Source organism: Arachis hypogaea, chromosome 15, assembly GCF_003086295.3.
Source record: "Arachis hypogaea cultivar Tifrunner chromosome 15, arahy.Tifrunner.gnm2.J5K5, whole genome shotgun sequence".
NCBI classification, from domain to species: domain Eukaryota; kingdom Viridiplantae; phylum Streptophyta; class Magnoliopsida; order Fabales; family Fabaceae; genus Arachis; species Arachis hypogaea.
Genome location: NC_092050.1, coordinates 81,416,135 through 81,431,478, shown reverse-complemented (window position 1 = coordinate 81,431,478; position 15,344 = coordinate 81,416,135). Strand labels below are relative to the sequence as shown.

Below are 15,344 nucleotides of genomic sequence, written 5' to 3'. Positions count from 1 at the left end.
GATATCTTGGAGGGTGTTGTTGCCTAAAGGGTTAATCAAATCCTCTTGGCTCCATCCATTTTTGATTGCTTAAACCTTGATGCATATTCTTGTTATTGCTTCCACTCCTTTCAACAGATTTAGAACCAAACTCAAAGTGAGAGGGGTGAGAATTCATGGTAGTTAATAAAAATTAAAAACGAAAATAAAAATAAATTGAAATGAAAAGGTTATTGAAATTTAAATTTTTAAATTTGAAAATTAAATTTTGAAATCTGAAATTTGAAATTTTGAATTTTAAATTTTTGAAATTTGTATTTTGAAATTTGAAATTTAAATATTGAAATTTGATAAGATAAGATAAGATTTTGAAAAAGATATGATTTTTTGAAAAAGATTTAAATTTTGAAATTTGAGATTTTAATTTTAAATTTTTAAATTTGAATTTTGAAAATTGAAATTTGAGTTTTAAATTTTGAATTTTCGAATTTTAATGAGGAAAGAGAAAAATAATAAAATGACACCAAACTGAAAATTTTTAGATTAAAACGAAGAAAACAACTAAGAACAACTTGAAGGTCAAGATGAACAGGAAGAACAACTTGAAAATCAAGATGAACACCAAGAACAAATTTTTGAAAAATTTTTAATAACTAAATAAAAACCAATAACCTCTTAATTTACGAAAAAGCAAAAATAAAAATAAAAATAAAAACAAATAAACAAGCAAAAAGCAAATATTTACAAAAACCAATAATAAGGCAAACGTTTGCAATTCCCCGGCAACGGCGCCATTTTGATGAGAGAACTTTTGCGTGGTCTAGAAATTTGCGGATAAATCCTCGTTGCAAGTATAGTTTCTAAACCTTCAAAAGTCCTTTCATACAAACGTTTTGCTTGTCACAAGTAACAAACCCCTAAATAAATTGATAACCAAAGTACTCAAACCTCGGGTCGTCTTCTCAAGAAATTGCAGGGAGGTGTTCTTATTATTGGTTATGAGTCTTGTAAATTGGGGATTTTGGAAAGAAGGAGCAAGTAATGTAAGATAACAAGTCCTTAAAATAATAAATAACAAAGCTCTTGGCAAGGTATAACAACTGGAAGTCCTATCCTGGTTATCCTTATCAATTGTGATGAGAATCGGATTTTTCTCCCACTTTGTTAACCTCTAACTATGAAGGTAAGTTAAGTGGATAAATTAATTTTTATTCCTCAGATCCTAGTCTTTCCTTGAGAAACGTTAGAGTTATTGGAACTCGAATTAATTCTTGAAGAATTCCAATTTTCAATCAACAATGAGTTTGATAACTCAAGTGTTTCCAATGACTCAACCAAAGCCAAGAGAGAAAATTCTAAATTAAAAGTAATCTTAAATCTGAAATACCTTAAATAATATTAATTAAGAAAATCATAACATGAATGTAGCATAAGCCAAATAGGCAACATAACTAATATAAGCATTAAAGTATCTGAAAGTAAGAGATAAACATAAAGTAAAAGAACATTGAACCTGGGATTGAGAGGCACTCCTAAAACTAAGAGAAATCCTAAATCCTAATCCTAAGAGAGAGCAGAGAACCTCTCTCTCTAAAAATTACATCTAAAACTAAAATTGTGAATATGAAAGCTTCTTATGAATGAATGGATTCTCCACTTAATAGCCTCTAATCTGGGTTTTCTGGGCAGAAAACTGGGTTGAAAATAGCCCAGAAATCACTGGAGAAGAAATCTGCCACGCTGATTTTTGCCACTGCGACGCGTCCGCGTAGAGCACGCGTTCGTGTCGCCTATCGTCAGGGCAACCATAGCATATTATATATCAAATCGAAGCCCCAGACGTTAGCTTTCTAACGCAACTAAAACCGCATCATCTGGACCTCTGTAGCTAAAGTTATAGCCGTTTGAGTGCGAAGAGGTCAAGCTGGACAGCTTAGCAATTTCTCCAACTTCTTGTATTCCTTCCACTTTTGCATGCTTCCTTTCCATCCTCTAAGTCATTGCTGCCCTGTAATCTCTGAAAACACTTAACACACATATCAAGGCATCTAATGGTGATAAGGGGAAATTAATTTTTGGTAATTAAAAGGCTCGGGAAGCAAGTTTCCAATTATAGAATAAAATTAGGAAGGAAATATAAAACCATGGAAATATTATGAATAAGTGGGTAAAGAGTTGATAAAATCCACTCAATTGAGCACAAGATAAACCATAAAATAGTGGTTTATCAGTAAGCACCCAAATTTCCAATATTTTTGTCAATAAAACATAACACATTCTCATTAACCCAAGTTCCCACAATTTTGTACACTTAGTTGACACGCAATCTCTATCTTAATCAAACCAAAGATTTAAATGGGGTAATTAATTGTTTTTTTTTTTGCTTAAGGCTAGTGATGTGGTAAAATATAGAACAAATAGGGATTAAAGGTTCAAAGTGGCAAACAAAGGTAGTTGAAGTGGTAGGCTATTTGGGATAAGTGAGCTAATAACAAATGATGGCCTCAATCATATGTATGCATGCAAATACACTAAACAATGGACATATAGAATGGAACAAACTATAGATTGCAATCATAGGGAAGAAAACACACAGGAATAAAAATCATGGTTAAATAATGTAACCATATAATTAAGCCCAAAATCTCACAGGTTGTGTGCTTTTAGCTATAAACCATGTTCCAAATTACAATCTTCAAACAAGTTTAACACAAATTTTTAATTTGAATTAGTGAAATATTATAGAATAGGGTCTTGAAAAGAAAGTTGTTACTTCAACCAAGCAGAACATACATGCAAGCACTATTATCATGCAATCTAACCTATCTAACAACAGAAAAAATAACATATTGGTGTTGAGAAAAAAATAACTAACCCACGGAAGTCGGTATCGACCTCCCCACACATAAAGATTGCACTGTCCTCGGTGCATGCTAAGAGTGCAAGTGGACGGGTGGCTACAATTGAAGCTTTTCTCCAAAAGTTGTGCAGACTGACTCGTCGGTTGCCCCATTGAGAAGCTTTCCCTTTCCCTTCTTCGGTGGCCATCCTGAAAGAAGAAGAAAAGGAAGAAAAGTAACCCAGAAATAAAGATAAGAAAACAAATAAAATATGAGTGGGTTAATGCCAAATAATGAGGGTCTCAGCCACATGGTAGCTACAACATATGAGAGAGAAAATAGTAGAAGCAAATGACATATCAATAATGCAAGAATTGTAACAATGGGGGAGAGAGTATGGGTAATGCAAGATAGTATAAGTGCATATCAATGCAAATGGAATGAAAGTATCATGAAAGATTAGCATTGACTTATGAAAAATAATACCCAATCAGAATAAAACAAGTCATGAAGCACCAGAATAATGCAAGAGATATTCAACAGTTGAGCAAGAAAATTCAACACCGAAGAAAAAGTATCAAATTTAGAAAAAAAAAAACGAAAACATACACAAAATTAAAATGCAATGAATGGAAATATGCAAATGCCATAAGGAAAATAGAATGAAAGAGAATAAGGATGAGAAGTTAAAGAAATGAAGAAGAAGAAAGTAAGAAAAAGAGGAGGAAAGAAGCACAAAGGAGAGGAGAAAGAAGAAAGAAATTAAAAACAAGGTTCGACGCGCGCGCATGCATCACGTGTAAGCGTGAAAACTGAATTAGCCATGCGACGCGTAAGCATCGCCCATGCGTACGCGTGACTGCTCGCACGATTCCAGCATAGTGGCAGCCCAACTCTCTGTTAACTTACCTTACTACGCCAATTTTTCATTCCAAATGTACGAGTCGCTGACGCTTACTGGTGTGGAATTTCTAACCCACAAACTAGATAGCAAGTGCACCGGGTCGTACCAAGTAATACCTCAGATGAGTGAGGATCGATCCCACAAGGATTGATGGATCAAGCAACAATGGTTGAGTGATTGGCTTAGTCAGACAAACAGAAAATGGTGTTTGAAGGTTCAAAAGCATTAACAGTAATTTCAAAGAATTAAAAGCAGACAGTAAATTGAAGTGAATAATATATGAGAAAACAGTTAAGGCTTCAGAGATACATATTTTCTGGATTGACTTTTCTTACTAACTATTTTAATCATGCAAGATTCAATTCATGGCAACCTATATATGACTAAGCCCTAATTCCTTAGACCTTCTTAGTCTACTCTAACTTTCATCAACCGCCAATTCCTTGGTCACTTAATTCCAATTAGAGGATGAAGTTCAATTCTAGTTTATGTGCCACAGAAACTCTAATTACCCAAATATAAAAGGATTATATATCACGTATCCCGTTAAGTCTAGATAATTAAAAGTTTAGGAGAAATTGTTTTCAAGCTGTTGTTCAAGTAAAGAGCTTTTCCAAGTTATACAAGAACTCAATTAGAACAAAGGTCATACTTCCGTTCCACCCAAATTCATAAGATAAAGAACGAAAACAATTCTTGAAATAGAAATCAATAAATGAATTAAAATAGAAAAATAATAGTATCAATCCATATAATAGATAGAGCTCCTAACCTTAACAATGGAGGTTTAGTTGCTCATGGTTCAGAGAGAAAAAAAGGATTCTGAAAAACTGTAAAGTGCGGAGTGAGGTAGAAGAGAGGAGAAGAGTCCGAAGGGCTGATTCTTTTCCCTTTTATATCTAATCCTAATTAATGTATAATATATTTCCTAGAAACTAAATAATATCTTTTCCTAATTATAAAATTAATAAAAGTTTAATCAAAAATAAATTAGATTCTCGTATAGCTTTGTTGGAGTGAATGGGGACCATTGGATTCATTAAGCTCCATGCTGAACTTGGCTTTTTCCAAGTTCAACGTGGAGAAGGCAGCAAGTGCTTCAGCGTGTTCCTTTGAATCCACGCTGAACTTGGCTTTTCCTAAGTTCAGCGTGGAGAAGGCAGCAAGTTCTTCCTTGGAAGTTCTCCAATCCACGCTGAACTTAGTAGGAAGTAGGAACCTAGTTCAACGTGGGGGATGCAGAGGTTGCTGGAAGGGAAATGTGCACTATTATATATCGTTGGAAAGTCCTGGAAGTTAACTTTCTAATGCCGCTGGAATCACGTCAGTTGGACCTCTGTAGCTCAGGTTATTTAAGTTTGAGTGCAAGGAGGTCATGATTGACAACATCATTCACTTTCTCTCTTTTCTGCTACAAAACTCCGTCAAATCCCTCCGGATGCTACCTGAAATAAATAGAATTGTGCACAACTCAAGGTAGCATCCATAGTGGCTAAAAGATATTTAAATCTTGATTAAACTCATTAATTTGAAATTTGAATGCAAATTTACTAGGAAAAGATAGAGAAGATGCTCACGCATCACAACACCAAACGTGAATTGTTGGTTGTCCTCAAGCAACCATAATAAGTACATGATTAAGAGGTGAATTTTCATGAGAAGTGAGAGCTTAGTCATGCTCAAGCCTATTCTTTAAAATGGGGTTTATTCATTGTAGCTCTGAACAGTTTTGGCATCTCACTCTCCTTTGAATCAGAGGAATGTTAGTGTCATTCGGAATTTGGAATCCGGATCATATTATGAATTCTCTGATCTTTATACTCCAGTTTAATCCTTGAACACAGCAGAATTTACTTTAATTCTCTTTTCTTTGGTGCTTTGCACCTTGAGCCTAGCCGTGACTTTAAATGTTTTGTCTCAAGCTTTACTTGACACAGAAACACCACAAGCACTTGACTTGGGAACTCTTTCTAAATTCTGATTTTTTTTTCTCTCTTTTTTTTTCAGTTACTCCCAGACAATGGTGCTCGAAGCCTTTGGCGTACTCTGCTGAATGCATTTGGTCATGACTCTAAATATTCTGTCTCAAAGGTTACTTGAAACAAGAATACCACAAGCATATAACTAGGAAAACAACTCTTTGAGCTTTTGATTATTTCAGACTCCCTAGTCATTGATGCTCAGAGCCTTGGACCTTGCTTTTATGCTTATTTTGATGTCTCTTTTGCTTCAAGGATTAAATTTTTTGTTTATTTCAGAGAGGTCATAATAATTCTCTAAATTTCTGTTTCTCATACATCAACATCCCTTGATTCAAATTCAAATATACTCTGTTCATGTCATTCCTTCATAATTACAAATAACACCACCACGTTTAAGTAAATATGACTAATCTTAGATATAAAGTCACTCTTTTCATGCATTACATAACTTTTTTCTTTTCTTTTGATTTTCAAACTCAGTGAGCAATACATGAGACAATCTCTTTTTTTATATATATTTTATTTTATTTTATTTTATTTTAAACATAAAACCAAAAATAAAATAATGAAATAGGTAATAAGTTAACTAGAACTAGGAATTGAAATAACCACTGATCATGCAATAACAAAATAAACAGAAAATAGGAATATAACATAATAAGAACGGGAGGAAATATAGAATGAAAGGAACTTAACCACCTCAATTATCCTAGTGGCCATCGCATTCTTCTGGCCGTGCTCCACCGTGGAGATGATTCGCCTCCCTTTGGTGTCATTAAAAAAAAATAGAAAATCGACAAGTGAAGCAACAACACCAAACTTAAAAGTTTGCTTGTCCTCAAGCAAAGAAGAACTGAAAATAGAGAGGAACATAAAAAGACAAATGGAGGAGTAAAAATAAATATTAATGTAAAAAAATAGAATAATAAAAGGACAAGAGAAAGTAAAATAATTAAAATATATATAGAGATATATATATTTTTATAATTAATTTAATTTTATTTTATTTTTCTTTTATAGTTTGTGATTATATATATATATAAGTATTTATTTATTTATTTTATTTATTTATATATAAGGGGGGGGGGACGTATATGTATAAATATAAGGGAGGGGGAGTAAGATATATATATATATATATATATATATATGTGTTATATAAAGGGGGGTGGGGGCGTGTATATATATATATAAGAAGGGGGGGGAAGACGTATATAAAGAGGGAGGTGTATATAAATAAGAAGGGGGGCGTATATATATATATATATATAAGAAGGGGTATAAGGGGATATGATATATATATGTTATATAAAAGGGGGTGGGGGTTGGAAAAATAAAAAAGGATCTCTGAATGGGATTTGGTGATTGAATTGGGCATGATTTAGAAGCTGACGCTGAACTTGAGGGCATGGACGTTTAGCGCCGCGACCTACTGATAAACCCATATTTTATGATATACTTTGTGCCTAATTTAAGTGATTTATTCAATCCTTCACTCACTTATTCATATAAATTGCATGGTTTTACTTTCCCTTCCTTATTATATGATGTATGTGAAAAACATGTTTCCTATGCTTTAAAAATAATTATTTTAATTACTCTTTACTTCCATTCGATGCCGTGATTCATGTGTTGAGTAGTTTCAGATCTTCTAAGGCAGGAATAACTTAAAGGATGGAAAGGAAACACACAAAATTGGAAGGAAAGCATAAAACGGAGTTTTTGAAGAAACTGGCAGTGACGCGATCGCATGGACGACGCGGCCGCATGCCAGCACGAAATGGTAGTGACGTGACCGCGTCATTGACGCGATCGCGCGCCTTAAGTGTAACGACCCAATTTCTGGTACGTCATGATCATACTAGAAACTGAGCGCTACCAACTTGTCTTCCTAACTATTATCTATTATTTATTATGTGAGCATAAGTCATTGTTAAAAGCGTAATTAGTTTGCGAGGTACTTTTTTTTTTAAAACGTTTGGATTAATAAATAGAATCATTCATAAGCAATTCACGAATAATAATAGATAAAACGGTTATAAACAACCACACATAAATACATCTCAAGCAGTTGATAACATTCCGTGATCCAGCTTTATTAGAGTATAGACTTTTAGTCAGAACACCCCTAGATATAGCTAATATATATATATATATATATATATATATATATATATATATACATACAACATCCCAGGCCCTGACTTGTTCAAGAAGTCCCTAAGCTGGCACCTAGGCTAGCCTAGACTCTATACTCACCTAGTCCCTCTAAACTACTGAAGCGAGGGAAAATACGTTCTAAGTCTTCAAAAGTCAAGTCAGGTGGATCATCATCAAAAGGTAGAACATCATCTGCTACTACCTTGCACGATCAGACTTTTCCACAGGATGTCTCTCTGGTACCTCATGAAGTAGCCACACAACAGGAGTCTCGTACACAGGATTTAGGTTAAAGTTCGCGTACAAACGGGGTGCAGACGTTGACTGGTCTCACCGTATATACATATGATCAGAGAACGGGATTCACCCTAGACTCAGAAGACTACCTAGAGCGGAATCCTCTTTGTGAACGGTCATCAGCGAACTACGGAAGTGTACCCAAGCTTCCATCTGAAGGGGGAAGGGAGAGAGAAGGGGTAAGAACTTGGGAGTTCTTAGTAGGGTCGGGGTTATTAGTTAAGTTCATTAATTTCGTGTTGTTTAGCTGACAAATAGCAGAATACAAGAAGCAGTAAATAGAAGATACATATAAATAGAGGAAATAGAGAAAATAGAAAACAAAACACAAACAGAAAAATACAAGAAAATACAACACAGACACAGAGAATAGAATACAAACAAGGAAAGCATACATTCATACAACAATCATAACAGAGGAAAATGCACAGCAAAGTATGATGCATGTCTAGCCCTAGTGCAGGTAATGAGCTCATCTGTCGGTTATATACCCGCTCCCGACGTTACCCAGCAACCTTTGTCTGGATAAGGCTTTCTTGTTGGCAATATCCACTGCAAGCAACCTTTGTCTTGCAGGGTATCCACTGCAAGCAACCTTTGTCTTGCAGGGCGACACTTATTAGCCGATATATGCCCAACAGACTCACTATAAGCAACCTCTGTCTTACAGGAGCAACAACATACTCACTGTAAGCAACCTCTGTTTTACAGGAGCAACAACACACTCACTGTAAGCAACCTCTATCTTATAGGAGCAACAACACACTCACTGTAAGCAACCTCTGTCTTACAGGAGCACACTCATCTCGATACCTCTGTAAGCAACCTCTGTCTTACAGCAAAGCATTATAGCAAGGTATCCCAGGAAAGCATTCTCAGTGGTCGTACCACCATCTATCTGACTGCCTCTCTGCAGCAGATTCTTACATAATCATTCTCATTATCATCATTCATTAACATTCTCATTATTCATCATCACTTTCACATTCTTATGCAGTACTTCTTTCTTTCTCTGTTCAATCATGCTATACAAACTCTACAACTTTTACTTTTACAACATCTTAATTCAAACCATTTCTCTTTATCACATTACTCTTTTCTCTTTGTCTTTTTACTTTGTTCTGATTACTCTTTTCTCTGTATCCCTTTATTCTGCTCTGGTTACTCTGTTCTCTGTGTTTCTTTACTCTGCTCTAATTTCTCTGTTTAACGTATGTATTTAAAGCTTATGTAAATTTCGGTTTGAATAGTTAGTCTATCCCAAGTATAGGTTCATTAAGTCTATACTGAAACAGTTTAACTTTTCATATAATACCTAACCCTATTCGCAATTCCAGGACTAACTATGTTGCCTTAGTTCGTTCACTAGTCTCTGTCTGTTTTTCTGTCATTAAAACTTTACAGACTTTTTCTTCGATTTTTATCTTTTCTTCAACTTTTTATCTTTTATTTATCTTTGCCTCACTAATATGTTTTTACCACTCCCTAAGTGTTTTATGAAAGTAATTATGAGATTCTGTGCTTAAAGTTGTCTTTCTAAAGCTTTTACAGAAAACTGCCTTTTTCGCATTATTTTATTATTTTATCATTAAATTTTCGAAAATTAACTTACTTTTACTTTTAACCTTTAAAATTCACTTTTTACCACCCGTAACTTTTAATATTTCTACTTTTACCACCCTAACTTTTAGAAATTACCAAATAACCCCCCAAACACCAAATTAATTACTTCCTTGCCTTTTTATGAATCAAAAAGGTGTTCTTCATCACACTCAAAGTGTTCTTCATGTTCTTCATAAATTCTTCAGATTCCTTCTCTGTTTTTACCCGTTTTTCAGTCTTTTCAGCAACTGATTTTTACTATAATTCATAATAAATTAGCAGCCACTAAAACCCCATCTTTTCTACATGATTTCAACACAAATTGAACCTCAATTTAAGCTTAGGGTTTCCTTTTTCCAGCTGCCCAAGAACATGAACTTTAAAGCTTGAATTTCATCAAATTTCATCAAAATTTCACCAAATTTTCACCAAGAATCAATCATATATGCAACCAATTTTTAGCACAGCCAATTTATACAACATTCACACAACTCAAACACAAATAATCAAGATTAATTCCGTGACACCCTACCTGGTTTTGCTGTTCCTAATTCAATTAAACTTTCAGGTGGTCCTATTAAGCACTTTTTCCTCCTAAATTACATCAAGAACAACTTTAAATCCAAAAACTCTCAACTAACCAAATCTCACTCAGCATGTTAGGAAGTGATATCTAACCTTAGACTTTCTGTAAATTCACATTTCTTGGCCCTCAAGTCAAGTTAAGCATGCTTCCTAAGGAAAAGCATCAAGAAAACACATGTTTTGCATGGTTTTCCTTGAAAACCGAATTGAAGAGGGAGGGAGACAGCCATCTCACCTTATTTCCAGCCTTGATATGTTACATGGTTATGTAGAGGAAGAAGAGAGGATCATTTTGGTGAAATCGGAGTTTTGATTTGAGTTTTAGTTCAGAAGAAATCAAGCTTTGAAGATTAAGTGTTCATGAAAGTTTCTCTCTTTTCTCTCTTGTTATTTTCGGCCAAAATGAAGAAATGAGACAGCCTTGGAGTGTATTGGGGTGTAAGCTGAGTTGTGATTGGTTGGCTTGGAGGTGGGTTAAAATAATATTAAAATATCTCAGGTGTACAACTACTAAAACTAGGTGTATCGAAACACTTATAAAAACTTCTCTAAAAATTATTTTCTGAGCTACTAGCATAAAAGACACTAGTAACATATTATTATGGGAATAGAACATGTATGATGAGGCCTTAGCAATGATAAAGTCATCAGAGAGTGCTGGTGCTAAGCTGCACCAATAAACTGTGAACCTGGTTAAACCGATTTTCTATTTTTAATTAAAACAGACCAGGTAACCTTATAATATCATTCAAGCACCTTCTAATACTAATATAATGATAATATTATCCTATTATCTCCTCTCATGAATCGAGTTCGGTTCGTCAAACTGAGACTATTTACAAAAAACAGAATCAAAACTCCTAACCGATACGGTTCAAAAATTAGGTTCTTCGTGACTGCGTTACCGAGCTTGCCTCAAAAGAGGTTCTAAATTAAGGATGACATAATGACATTGAGGATTGAGATTCTTGATGATATATTAGAGGTTCTCCCGTTACTGATCTTCCGGAGAAGTCTGTACTTTCAGAAAAGATCTCGCGTTCTCGAAAATCGGGGTTGTTACATTAAGCAAAACGTATATGACGCGGACGCATGACTGAAGCAACCACGTGACAAAGAAAAACTTCAGATGACGCGACCGCATGACCCACGCAGACGCGTGACAGAGGCCACACACCAGAAATTATAGAAAACACTCCCAGCGATTTCTGAAGCCCTTTTTGGCCCAAATCCAAATCCAGAAGGCATAGATCAGAGGTTATGAAGTGGTGGAATGCATCCATTCAAAGGAGAGTCTCCAATTAGTTAGTATTCATGAATTAGATGTAGTTTTGAGGGAGAGGTTCTCTCCTCTCTTTTAGGATTTAGAATTAGGATTTCTTTTGCTTTCAGGATTATCTCTTTTTATCAGGTTCAACATTCCTTTTTATTTATCTTCTCAATTTAGTTTATGAATTCTTCTATGTTATAGATTACTCTTTGAATTAATGTTATTTGAGGTATATTAGTTTATTATTGCTCTCTTTTATTTATGTTACTGTTGCTTCCAATCTGAAGACATTTTTATTCCAGTAGATTTACTTTTTCCCTTTTGGTCTTGGTTAAGAATTCAGTAACTCAGGAGTTATCAAACTCAACGTGATTGATAATTGTTATCTTTGCTAATTGAATTGAACTTCAATAATCCCAATCTTTCCTTAGGGATTAACTAGGGTTTGAAGATCAAACCAATTAGTCACTTGACCATTCTTTGCTTTGAATAAAGGCTAACTAAGTGGAATTAAGATTCACTCTTCATCATCATTGATAAGGATAACTAGGATAGGACTTCTAATCTCTCATACCTTGCCAAAAGTGTGTTTTACAGTTGTTTATTTATTTTATACTTTTATTTATTTTACCTGCCATTTGAATTACTTGTTCCTCATCTTAAAAACCCCAATTTACAATCTTCATAACCAATAATAAGAACATACTTCCCTGTAGTTCCTTGAGAAGACGAACCGAGGTTTAAATACTTCGGTTATCAATTTTTAAGGGGTTTGTTACTTGTGACAACCAAAACTTTTGTAAGAAAGGCTGATTGCTTGGTTTAGTAACTATACTTGCAACGAGAGTTTACTATAACCTCTAAACCATCAATCTTTCGTCTCTTCACCTACGCATGGAAAATTTCATCTCCATGCTGAACTTGAGATATTATAAGTTCAGCGTGAACTCTTGGCCTATTTGTGCTCTTCTTACGTCGTTCTCCATGCTGAACTTGGAAAATCCAAAATTCAGCGTGGACTTTACTGTGTCTTTTGTCCAGCTATTACGCATACTCCATGTTGAACTTGAAAAATTCTAAGTTCAGCGTGGAGTTCGCAGACTCAACATCTTCTAGAGTGTTCAAAAATTTTTCTAAGTGTCTGGTTCCTGTTTTAAAAATTCTGCATGATCAAAACACAAGTAAAACAAAGAAAAATAGTAAAAATTCAATAAAAATCAAACAAATAATATAATTAACGCAATGGAAAAATAACTAAGGATACAAAATTATCGGGTTGCCTCCCGACAAGCGCTTCTTTATTGTCACTAGCTTGACGATCAGCTCCTCTAAGGAGGAGGATCATAGGGGCTCAGCTCTTCACCCCTCACTGTGAATCTTCTCCCTGTGTCCTCATAAAGTAGTTCAATATGCTCCAAAGAGAAGATTCTTTTTATTGTATAAGTGAACACTGGATTGCTAGTAAACACCACCTTCATTCCTGGGGAGAAGTCTTCAGTGGGAATCTTTTTGTTTCTCCATCCCCTAGGTACTTTCTTCTTTTTGGGAACCTCCACCTTGGTGGATGATGCATTTTTGACACCAAACTTAGGTTTGATATCAGGAGGAATTTTATTGTTTGTCACCAAAGGATGTTTAAGCTGCAATTTCTGTTGTGTATCATCAGGGGGTTCTTGAAGGTTTGGATCAGTAAGCTCAGTCTGCATGCACCTCTCTTCTTCACCTGCTAAATGTATATCTTTGAAGACATGAAAGACTAGTTGCTCATTATGCACTCTGAGCACTAATTCACCCACTTCTACATCAATTAGAGCTCTTCCAGTGGCTAGGAAAGGTCTTCCTAGGATTATAGAGGCATTTTCATGCTCCCCCGTGTCAAGAATCACAAAATCTGCTGGGAGGAAAAACTTACCCACCTTGACCAAGATATTTCCACTAATCCGTATGCAGGCTTTATAGATTTGTCTACCATCTGTAATGCTATCCTTGTGGGTTGTGCCTCTTGGGTTTGCAACTTCTTCATCACAGACAAGGGCATTAAATTGATGCTTGCTTCCAGATCACATAATGCTTTCTCAAAGGTTGTGCTCCCAATGGTGCATGGAATTTTAAAGCTCCCTGGATCCGGCATCTTCCTTGGAAAGTTATTCTGAATGATGGCAATACATTCCATAGTCAGGACCACTGTCTCATCTCCCCTTAAAGGCTTCTTCTTTGACAACAGCTCCTTCATGAACTTGACATAGAGAGGCATTTGCTCCAAAATCTCAGCAAAAGTAATATTGATTTGCAACTTTCTGAAGACTTCCAAGAACTTCGAAAATTGCTTATCCTTGGTCTCCTTTTGAAGTCTCTGAGGATATGGCATTTTAGGCTTGTACTCAGGAGCCTTTGGCAATGTAGGATAAGTGTCAAGAGAGTCTGGGAATGGGTTGTCCGCACGCTTTGGAGGGACGTGCTCCACTCCTTCCTTCTTCTCCTCTGGAGCTTCTTTCTCAACTGGCTCCTCATTAACTTGTGCTTCTGTACTTGCCACTTGTCCACTTATCAAGGTAATAGCCTTGCATTCATCTCTTAGATTTGGAATTGTGTTACTAGGAAGGCTATTACTGGTCCTCTGATCAATTTCATTAACTTTTGTGGCTAATTGACCCATCTGAATCTCCAAGTTCTTGATTGATGCTCTAGTTTCCTGTCTAAAACTTGCTAATATTGCATCTAAATCATTGTTCTGCTGGGGCTGAGAAGTTGCTTGCTAAGATGACTGAAACTGGTGGTTATTAAAATTACTCTGTTGAAAACCACCCTGAGAATTATTATTAAAATTTTGTGCCCTCTAAGGTTGCTCTCTCCACCCAAAATTTGGATGATTTCTCCACCCCTGATTGTACATCTTAGAATGGGGATCATTATTGGGATTTCTAGGAGCACTCCCCATGTAATTGACATGTTCATAAGAAAATTGAGTATAATCATAATTCTCATTTTGTATAAAATTACCTGTCATGTCATAAGGGACCTCTTGAGGTGGATTTTGGGTGTTGACAGCTAAAACTTGCATTTCACTCAACTGTTGAGTAAGTAGATTTATTTGCTGAGACATAAGCTTGTTCTGAGCAAGAAGAGCATTAACAGCTTCTACTTCCAACACGCATCTTTTCTGAGAGGTTTCAGAGTGCAAAGGATTCCTGTTGGAAGAATATAAGTATTGGTTGTTAGCAACCAACTCAATAAGCTCAATAGTCTCCTCTAGTGTCTTCTTCGTGTGCAAAGAACCACCTGCAGAATTATCTAAGCGCATATTGGACATTTCACATAAGCCCTCATAAAAGATATCCAGCTGAGTTCATCTAGAGAACATGTCTGGAGGGCATTGCCTAGTAAGTAGCTTGAATCTATCCCAAGCTTCATAAAGGGTCTCACCATCTTTCTGTCTGAAAGTCTGAACCTCCACCCTTAACTTAGTCAGCTTTTGAGGTGGGAAAAATTTAGTTAGAAATTCAGTGACAACTTTATCCCAAGTATCCAGTCTCTCCTTGGGTTGAGAATCTAACCACAACTTTGCTCTATCCCTCACAGCAAATGGGAAGAGCATGAGTTTATACACCTCAGGATTCACTCCATTGGTCTTCACACTGTCACAAATCTGCAGAAAATCAGAAATAAACTGATTTGGATCTTCCTGAGGGAGTCCATGATATTGACAATTCTGCTGCACAAGAGTA

The 15,344-nt window shown here is 35.5% G+C and overlaps 1 non-coding gene across 1 annotated transcript; it reads left to right on the top strand.

The window, feature by feature from the left end:
- The first annotated feature begins 14,978 nt into the window (after positions 1–14,978).
- On the top strand, positions 14,979–15,082 carry LOC112752250 (small nucleolar RNA R71). The gene has a single exon (XR_003176697.1). It is a non-coding gene; the product is annotated as a small nucleolar RNA R71 (small nucleolar RNA).
- The last annotated feature ends 262 nt before the right edge of the window (positions 15,083–15,344 follow it).